Here is a 10,842-nt window from a genome sequence, read left to right as displayed (position 1 = left end):
TGCTCCGAGAACTTTTACTGCAAGTTGCGGAGAAGTTCAAACTATCATTTTTTAGCTGTCACATGTCTCACAATAGGCTGGATTCAAGCCAATCCCTGAGAAGCAAGAGGCCTTCCTACACTGTATTCTTAGTCCAGATATATGGAGGATGGGAAGGAAATAGTTGAGCAGAAGCTTATTTAATACTATAGAAAAACCTTAAATGCCAGAGCAGCTAATAGTTCCATACCTATCATTCCCAGGGATTTTTATTTTAAACTGACCACTGCAAATAAAGATCTCATTTATATTAATTATGTTATTTGGATTATGACAATTCTAAACCACAGCCAGTATCTCACAGTCCAAGACATGATTTTTGGCCTGGGGCTAGTGTTTTTAATTTAGGATGAAAAAGCAGAAGATTCTTGTTCTGCTTGTTGTGGTTGTGAACCCAAATCCTTATGCTATGTTATACATAGCAGCATAGCTAGCTGCCTGCCTGAAAGACAAGTGATACGAACTGAAGATAAAGAAACTAAGTCATCATTGTATTTGTATCACAGCAGATTCCACAGAGCCAGCCTACTATAGCTAAGGTTGCAAAACGGTTTCCATTCAGTCTTTGTTTTCTGAGACAGCAACCATTTTATTTTCAAAGTTGCTGCAAACTATTAAAGAAAAAATGTCTGTAGTCTTGCCTGGAAACTTTAAACAAACAATTTTCAATTTAATGTATTAATGTATTGTATGTATGTATGCAAAAAAAGAGTCAAAATTTACCATTTATCATTTCTTCCTGAAAATTAACATTTTTAAAAGGAGTGAGCAAAATCTTTTCAGAAATCTTAATTGCTCTCATCCAGCTCAGGGACTGTTTCCATAACAAACTTTGGACTTTCTACCCCAAATCATTGCAATCTTGTGACAATTTAACAGTCTTGGTAATCTTGATTTAAGCATTAAAAGGGTATCTTATCTCTTCCCCAGCCCCTCACCCTTTACCTTTGAACGCTACGTTGTTGTTTTAGTTATTGCTCCAACTTTCAAAAGCATTTCCAGGTAGAGGCCAGATCTGAAAATGTTCCTCCTGAAAGGTGAAAACTTGACAAAGTTATAAGCCAGGGGTGTCAAACCTACAGCCCGTGGCCTGGATCTGGCCCACAGAGTGGAGTCATCTGGCCCACAGCCTTGATGGGAGACCTTCCCAAGTATCTGGGTGAAACCTGTAGTTCTGGAGCCCCAGCAGCACCTCAGCTTGTTCCCACTGTGTCAGCCAGGAACGCAGGATACCGAGTTTCAGCCCACAGTGTTCCTGGGGCTCACACTGCTGTTCTGACCTGGGTGCTTGGCAACTAAGCCCGGGAGAGCTGCGGTGCCACAGCTTTAGCAGTACCATGGGAAGAATCCCAGCATGGTGGCTTGGTCCTATGACGGCAGCCAAGTATTCGGGATGCCGGGTCTCTTTCCACTGGGTCCGGGACTGGCTGGAGTGGGTGCTGCATGCTTTGGATCCAGCATGGCGGGGTCCGTAGTCTGTGCTGATCCTGCATCTTTCATCCAGCGCACAGGGCTAGGTGAGTTTGAAATCCCTGTTACAAGCAAAGGGAAAAAGGCATTTTGAAACAAGAAGACTTGTGACACCTTAACTGCTGGAGTTGTTATACGATTCAGCTGTAGACTTTTTATCCTTACTTTCCCGGAGGGGTTACAGCTGTCTCTCTCACTCTCTGCACATTTCTCCCTGGTTATACTAGTTCATTCCTGTGCACCATCCCTTTGTGTAGTTAGTCTATTTTTCTTTCCCTTGCAATGCTCTCATAACTTCTCATTTCCAGCATCTTTATAACCCCTCTTGCTGCAGGTTCTTCCCATCCCTGCCACCCCCACAAAAAATGGAAAAGAAAAAAGCTCTGGCTGAACCCACATCATTTCCTTGTGTTCCTGTTGACCTGGGACATTTGGTTTTCAACATACCACCCTTTTCCTCTGCTGCACCAGCATAAACCACGACTGCCCAACTTCCAGGCAACTGGGTGCCTGTATACTACACAGATTGCAGACCCCAGGGCTGCACACTGCTGCAGGCAGGCACAACCCCCTGGTTCCCTACAGTTGCATGGGCTGGGTAGTGCCCTCTCCACCACACTTACAGCTGAGGCAGCCCAGGTTCCCCCTCTCAGAAGTAGCTCAGGTCCCCCCACCTCTCAGCCGTGTGTGCCACCCACCAGCAGTGCACACAGCTCGGCTCCCTTTTCCACAAACACAGCTCAGCACTCCACCTCGCTCCCAGCTGCCAGAGCAAGAACAACTTGGGAGCTGTCATTTGGATAGCCCTGGCCTTAACCATCTCAGAGTACATATACCTGCCATACTTAAGTGCCATTTAGAGATTCACGAGCTAGATTGGGTTCCAAAAGCAAAAAAGCTGCACCACCCTTCCCCAAGCTAAAGAGCCCTACTGAGAAGCTGAGTACAATAGTTTAGATCAGTGGTTCTCAACCATGATGGGGCACCACTGGGAGAGAGGAGATAGGTTCTTCCCAGCTGTGTCCGGGGGGTGGGTTGCAGCCACCCTAGAATTCACAGTAGCCCCCCCAACCCCCTTTCCCAGTACTGCTGCTGCCCGCCCTGAGCGCAGCCTAGCCCAGCCCCTGCCAGGAAGAGCCCAGCACTGGCCCCAGCCCACAACAGCAGCCTGCCCTGGCTGTGCAGCCCCAGCCCCACTCCCTCCTCCACTGCTGGGCCAGGCTACCCTGCCCCGCTCAGCCCCATGCACAGATCCAGGGACATGCCCGCCATGCCCTCCTAGGGTGCATGCACTGGTGGGAGCCACCCCCTCCCTCCCATGTGCCCCGGATGAGCTGCAGCTCTGTCCCATGCTCTGCCCTGCCTGCCCCTGGCTGTGCAACCACAGCCTCAACTCCAGCCCCAGCCCCAGCCCCAGCCCCAGCCCCAGTTCTTCCTTCACTGCAGGGGCCTTGATCTGCCCTGCTCCCCGCTTCCTTAAAAACAAGAAAAAATGTGTAAAGGTACATGAGCTGCAACTTTGAGAGAGAAGCGGTGCACTTGTTAAAAAAGGTTGAAACCTCCTGGCCTAGAACTTGAGACGGGCCCAATCCATTAGGTGTACCCTGTATATACCTGACCAAGGAGGAACAACAGGCCACCTTTTGCCCGGTGATCTAATGGTTAGAGAACTTGCCCAAGTGGAGACTTGGATTCTAGGCTTTTCTTAGCCTAAAGAACCTCTCCTGGGAGGGAGTCTTGGATTTCGCCTGTACAAGGGGTTGTACCTGTATGGGTCTATCCAATACACCCTTGACATTGTTTCAGTAGCAGAACTCTCCATTTTAGAACAGTCCTAAATTACAGGTTCACTGGTTTCCTTATCTTCCCACTCCACGTTCCCTAGTCCTCCAAATGAGAACTCTATAAAAACCATAAGGAAGGTAAGAACTGATAAGGTATTTCTAAAGTGAAAAATGCAAAGACAGGGGACAAATCTATACTCTCTCTCCTTTTCAATTTTCTCTTACGTGCCTCCCCAGAGAGCCAGTAAAAAGTGAGTTGCTTAGCAAAAGATGGGCTTTAACTTGGAACAAAATTGTACCTAAAGCCTAGGGAGAATGCTAAGATAAATGACAGCAGGTAGCTAGTTGTACCTAATAATAGCTATTACTGACACAGTCTGCAGATATGCCTTCATTAGTAGCACTGTTACAGTACCACCTGTAGGCCTTGTTGTGTTCAGTGCTGAACACACACACACACACACACTGTGAGACAGCCTATGCCTCAAAGAGTTTACTGTATACACAGGGATGGGAACAGAGGCATGGAGCAGTGCCATGACTTCTCCAAGGTCATGCAGCAGGTCAGTGGATGAACCCAAAATAGGACCCAGATCTGACTCCAGTGCTCCAGTTGCTCAGTCACTGTGCCTCTAGGGTAAGCAGCAGAGCAGGAGAGAAAATAGAACCCCATTCATTACAAATGCTTTCTTTCCCTTTCTCCAACGCACTTCATCCAGAAAGTTTAAACATTTAACAAACCTCAGCCTAACACACCTCTCCTTGGCAGATGAAAGGCCTTGCCAGAGGTCCAAGTGGGTCAGTAGCACAACTGGTAATAGGATAAAGGTTTACACACAGTTTTTCTCCCTAGGTCTTAAAGCCTGTCTTCAAACAATAGAGATGTCATTAAAAAGATCTTATTTTCTCAGGTGTTAAGCTAACTCTTCAGCAATGGAGGCCTATTCTTCTGGATTCAAATAATTTTGTACTAGAAAAAAATGAAAAAAATATATATTGGTACAAGAAATCAAGTTGGTCTGTATTTTATTGTGTTCTAATTGCCACTTTTTCAGATATTTGTGCTTCAGTGAAAGCTTTCTCCAGTCCTGTGGGGAAGCCACAACCTTGCTTATGACAATACACTTTTATAGAAAGATTTTCTGTCATAGGCACAACTCGGATGTGTGTGTGTTGCGGGGGGGAGGGGGGTAAGGGTTTAGGGGTAAGGGCACAAGCCTGGAAAGTCCAAAAACCAGGCGTAGGGTGGGTAAGATAACTAGCAGGGTGAAAGTGCTTGACTTTAGGAAGGCTAACTTCAGTGTGCTTAGGAGTCTAGTCAATGATGCACTGCTGGATAGGAGAATTGGCAAGATGGGAGTCCAGGAAGGGTGGTCATTCCTAAAGGAGGTGATCCTTCAGGCACAGAGAGAGACTATTCTAGTACAAGGGAAAAGGGGGAAAGGAGCCAAAAAACTTTCTTGGCTAAAAAAGGAAATTCAGGGAAGCCTAAAGGCACAAAAAGAAGGCATATAGGCAGTGGAAGCAGGGGGAAGCTACCAAGGAGTATACCTACTTGGCCCGCACTTGCAGGGAGGCAGTTAGAAAGGTCAAACCAACTACAGAGCTGAGGCTGGCAACACAAATTAAAGACAACGAAGTCTTTTTTTAGGTATGTAGGGAGTAAAAGGAAGGTGCAGGGCAGCATAGGACCCCTACTGAACAAGCAATTAGTGACAGACAGGAGGGACAAGGCTGAGCTATTCAATGAGTTTTTTGCCTCAGTGTTCCTGACCAGGGCTCAAGATAAGTCTCCTAATGGGTTCTTAGATGATCATCAGAGGGACACCAGCCCACCAACTGGTGATGCTGACTTGGCGCAGAGTCACTTGGACGGATGTGTTCGAGTCGGCAGGCCCGGATGAGCTGCATCCAAGGGTACTGAGGGAATTGGCCGGTGTTATAGCAGAAACACTGGCACGGCTGTCTGAGCACTCGTGGTGCTTGGGTTAGGTCCCAGAGGACTGGAAAAGGGCCAATTTTCAAAAAGGTGAAGAAGGAGGATCCGCATAATTATAGGCCAATCAGTCTCACTTCCATCATTGGAAGGGCTTTGAAAAGATTACGAGGGATCATATTTGTGGGAGTCCAGCAGGAAAAATAATGCGGCAGGGAAACCAGTATGGATTTGTAGCAGGTAGATCGTGCCTGACCAATCTGGTTTCATTTCATGACAGGGTCACAAAATGCTTAGACGCAGGAGTAGAGGTGGATCTCATTTTCTTGGACTTTAGTAAGGCCTTTGATACCGTATCTCATCCTAGTCTCATAAATAAATTAGGAGGCTGTGACATAGATGTTTACACGGTCTGGTGGGTGGCAAATTGGCTTAGTGGTCACACCCAGACAGTGATAGTAGAGGGGTTGATGTTGACTTGGAAGGATGTGGGTAGTGGGATCCTGCAGGTTTCGGTCATTGGACCTGTGCTCTTCAATATCTTCATCAGTGACTTGGATGGTGCTGTGAAGTGTACTCTGTCCAAGTTTGTGGATGATACTACATTGTGGGGTGAAGCGCACACTCTGGAGGGTAGGGAACAATTGCAGGCAGACCTGGACAGGTTAGAAAAGTGGGCAGTACACAATAGGATGCAGTACAACAAGGACAAGTGCAGAGTGCTGCACCTAGGGTGCAAAATATCCAGCGCACCTACAGGGTGGGAAGTGACCCTCTCAGCAGCACAGAAGCAGAAAGGGATCTTGGAGTCATAGCGGACTTCAGGATGAACATGAGTCGTCAGTGTGATGAAATCATTAGCAAAGCTAACTGAACTTTATCATGCATCAGCAGATGCATGACAAATAGAGCCAAGGAGGTGATACTTCCCCCCTATGCGGCATTGGTCAGACCGCAGTTGGAGTACTGTGTCCAGTTTTGGGTACCAAACTTCAAGAGGGATGTTGATAGACTCAAGAGGGTCCAGAGGAGAGGCACTCATATGGTTAGGGGCTTACAGAACAAGCCCTGTGAGGAGAGCCTGAGGGACCCGGACCTCTTCAGCCTCTGCAAGAGAAGGCTGGGAGGTGATCTTGTGGCTGCCTACAAATTCATTAGGGGGATGCAGCAAGGGATCGGAGATGCTCTGTTCACTGAGGCGCCTCTTGGGGTAACAAGGAACAATGGTCACAAACTGACAGAGAGCAGATTTAGGCTAGATATCAGGAAAAACTTCTTCATGGTAAGGGTGGCCAAAATTTGGAATGGGTTTCCAAGGGAGGTGGTGCTCACCCCTACCTTGGGGGTCTTTAAGAGAAGGCAGGATAAGCATCTGGCTGGGGTCATGTGACCCCAGCACTCTTTCCTGCCCAGGCAAGGGGTCGGACTCAATGATGTGTTGAGGCCCCTTCCAACCCTAACATCTATGAATCTATGAATTCTACAGAATCCAACCACTAGACAGGGATGCAAGCAGGAGCTGCAGACTAGGAGCTAAACCAAGAGGTTAAAGCTGCAGAAAGATCCAGGCAGCAGCTCAGCAATGGTTGAGGCTAGATAAAGATAGGCAGGGGCTGGAGACTAGGTACTTAAGTCACAGGAACCAGATTAGTCAACAAGGAACCAAGGGCCAGGAGTCAGACTAGGAAACTCAGAGCCAGGAATCAAGAACTAAGCATACACATCAGACACCAAAGCTGGATAAAGGAAACACCTACACTATTGCAAGCCTGCAGAACACCGCAAAGGCTGTTGCTTATGAGCAGCAGCCATCTCCAAGCACTTCAGTGGGGGCCAATTGAGGGCACTTGGGCAGTGGGCAGCCCGTTCCACTCAGGCTGGCTGGGATATTTGTCTGTCTTCCTGCAGCTCCAACTCCTGCCATCTCCCATGGCCATAAGGAGAACCTAATTATCTCCTTTGTGTAAAATAAAAACCAACCTTAACCTGTGGCCACTGCAACCACTCTCCAAATACATGCAGCAATTTTCATGCCTGCCTGCAAGTCCCTAGAACTAAAAGCAGAAGCATCCAAATCCTGGACAAAGGCTGTTTCTACAACAGGATCTTTGTAAAGATTTCCTTGGCAATACCATACCTGGGAGATTCCCAGCACTAAATGTCTGGAATGAGAGTCATGGGTTGGGTTTGACCTCTGCATTGAGGAGGTAGATAATAAACAGAGGATGCTTTTGTTTCAATACACTGCAAGTGAAAGACAAACTATGAAAGGTGCATTAAAACATTGCAATGGCATTTGTTTCTCCTGAACTAGATAAGTTACAGAGCACAGTTGTTAGAAAAATGTGACAACCCTGGTTTTAAACAGGTTGTGAGTTTGCAAGAAAGATGATGAGTCCACAGAAAAAGTCCTGGGGGTTACAGTGGACAATAAGATGGATATCAGTGAGCAGCGTGCCTTTGTTGCCAAGAAGGCTAACAGTATACTGGGCTGAATTAGTAGGAGTGTTGCCGGCAAACTGAGAGATGTAATTGTCCACTCTATTCTGCACTGGTGAGGCCACATCTGGACTCCCATGTCCAGTTTTGGACAACCCCACTATAGAAAGGATGTGGACAAGCTGGAGAGAGTCCAGCAGAGAGCAACAAAAATGGTTTGGGGGCAGGGGCACATGCTTTATCAAGAGAGGCTAAAGGAACTGGGCTTATTTAGTCTGTGGAAGAGAAGGCTGGGGGGTGGGGATTTGATAGCAGCCTTTAATTAACTGCAGGGTGGTACCAAAGAGGATGGAGCTGGACTGTTTTTAGTGGTGACAAATGACAGAACAAGGAGCAATAGTCTCAAGTTGCAGCAAGGGAGGTTTAAGTTGGATATTAGGAAAAAATTTATCACTAGGAAGGCGGTGAAGCACTGGACCAAGTTACCCAAAGAGGTGGTGGAATCTCCATCCTTGCAGGGTTTTAAGGCCTAGAACGATCTAGTTGGGGAAGGTCCTGCTTTGAGTGGGGGTTGGACTAGATGACCTGAGGTCCCTTCCGACCCTAATTTTCTATGATAACATCAGGATCCAGCCAAAGAATGAATGCATGCAGAAGAATCTATTTAAATCCATTGCCTAGTTTCTGTTACTGATTTAGATGCCAGGTCAGAGACAGTTTGAAGAACCGTCCACAGCCTTATTAAAAGGAATAGCTGTTAATGATAATTGCTATCCCTTTGCCATGTTCTATGTAACAATATTTGTGAGTGTCAGGATAGAAAAGCAAAGCTTGGCCATTGACGTGATAGGAAATAGCTTAGGCCCAACAGCACTAGGGTCACTTTGTAGTTCAATAGCCGCAGACACACATTTTCTTCCCATAGTTCAAAACTCTCAGCAAGTGGCTATACTAGCAGGCTTGAGTCTCTCCTGGGCTGAATAACTGCCTAAGGCTATTTTCAAAGAAATTATTCTGTTTCTTACTCATCTGCATCTAAAGCTACCATGGTAAAGACCAGAACTCAATGTAACATCAGTCATGCTGTATATACATATTATATCCAGCAGGAGAATCTGCATAGACATGAGAGCAGCTAATAAAGAATGACAGGGTTCAGCGATACATAATAATTTCTGCAGTACTGGCTATTTTTACCTCCCCAGCACTCTCCAAGCGATTTCTGAAGCTCCACTGAGTTCACCATTTAGCACCAGCAAGATTAAGGCAGAAATAACTGACTTCTGTGCAGTTTCTATATTAAGAAAAGTGTATCAGGGACTGCTTTATGTAGAAAAGTACAAAGACAACAGCTCAGAGGAGACTAGTGACTAGGCCCTGCATGTGGGGATGGAAGGCATTCCCAAAGGTGACACTGGTTGGCAGCCCTATTCACTGGGCTTTCACTGGAATATAGTGCATCTGTAGAAATAACAAAAAAAGCTTCCCTTGCCAATGAATGCATTTCTTATCCACAGAAACAGACACAAAGCCCAAAGAAACAGGTCTCCAGAGTAGGGTTAGAGAAGAGAGGGACAGAAAAACCTCTAATTAGATCCTTCACACCGTCTTGCCTCCTCAGGGAGGAACAGTTGTGCCTTTGTGTCTGCATGGAAGAAAACTGCATCAGGCAGCACACAAGGGGCCCTGGCTTAGTGGTGAAAGAACTGAGAGGAGAGGCAAGAGGCACTGAACAACCTTGTATTTGTTAGTTGAGGGTCAATCTCTTACCAGTTCCCTTTTCAAAAGCAACCCATTCTAGTTGGATCTTGTAGCTGTATCTATAGCTGATCTAGACAAGTCCAAAGCTTTGAGCAAGTGGTATCGCTTGCAAACTGCCAGGTGTACACAGAGAGCCAGCTCCCCGGGCTCAGAATAAATAAAGGCCCTGGCTTAGTGGTGAAAGAACTGAAAGGAGAGGCAAGAGGCACTGAACAACCTTGTATCCGCTAGGCTTTTTGATGAAGGATTTTTTTTCATTGGAAAATGCTAATTTGTTAATCCCCTCAGTTGCTGTGGGAAAGGGCCAGTTTGGAGGAATTTCCCAACTTGGAAAAAATTTGAAATTTTCTAAAAGTTTTGCTTATTTTTTAAATGACAAATCCTGCTGTTTCTGTTTGAAATGATGTTTAGGTTCAAAATGTAACTATAGTAGAAAAATAAATAAACACGGGCTAAATTGCAATCATCATAATGCTTGGGGTCAGAAGGGACCTAAACAGATCACCAGGTCCGATCTCCTGACCTGAGTATCGCCCCAGCCAAATATCTGTCCAGCCTCCTCTTGAAGACCCCCAAGGTAGGAGAGAGCACCGCCTCACCTGGGAGCCCGTTCCAGAGCCTGGCGGCCCTAACTGTAAAGTAATGTCTCCGGATGTCCAGCCTGAACCTGCTCTCTAACAATTTGTGGCTGTTATTCCTAGTAACCCCAGGGAACACAGCCTCCCCCAATTCCCGCTGGTCCCCCCTGGTGAGTTTGTAAATGGCCACCAGATCCCCTCTCAGCCTTCTCTTGTGGAGGCTGAACAGGTTTAGGCCCTTTAGCCTCTCCTCGTAGGGCCTGCCCTGCTGCCCCCTGACCATGCAGCCCTCCTCTGGACCCTCACCATGCTGGCCACATCCTTCTTGAAGTGCAGTGCACAGAACTGGATGCATTTCTCCAGCTGCGGCCTGACCAATGCTGCATAGAGGGGAAGGATCACCTCCCTGCGTGTGCCTGTGATGCATCTGTAGATGCATGACAAGGTGCAGTTAGCCTTACTGACCAGTTCCAAGCATTGGCAGCTCATGTTCGTCCTGGAGTCAGCAATGACTCCAAGATCCTTTTCTGCCACCTTGTTAACAAGAAGGGTGTTCCCCAGCCTATAGGTGTGTTGCTGGTTCCTTCTCCCTAGATGCAGAGAAGTCAGCTATATAACTGGTCCAATGACATAAGAATCAAAGATTATTAGGGCCTCCAACTAGCCATGAACCAACTGAAATGTTTTGTGACTGATCTGAACCAAACTATTTTTCAGATTTCTGGTTTGCAGAAGTTTTTGAGTTTTTTCACCTTTTTATCCTTATTTGGAATGGGGACATTTTTTTTAAACTCTCAAACATTTTGAGGAAAGGGAAAATGATTTCTTCCTCAGC

This window comes from Crocodylus siamensis, chromosome 13 (assembly GCF_052110815.1).
Source record: "Crocodylus siamensis isolate JL-2025a chromosome 13, ASM5211081v1, whole genome shotgun sequence".
NCBI lineage: Eukaryota > Metazoa > Chordata > Crocodylia > Crocodylidae > Crocodylus > Crocodylus siamensis.
Note: the sequence above shows the minus strand (reverse complement) of the source record.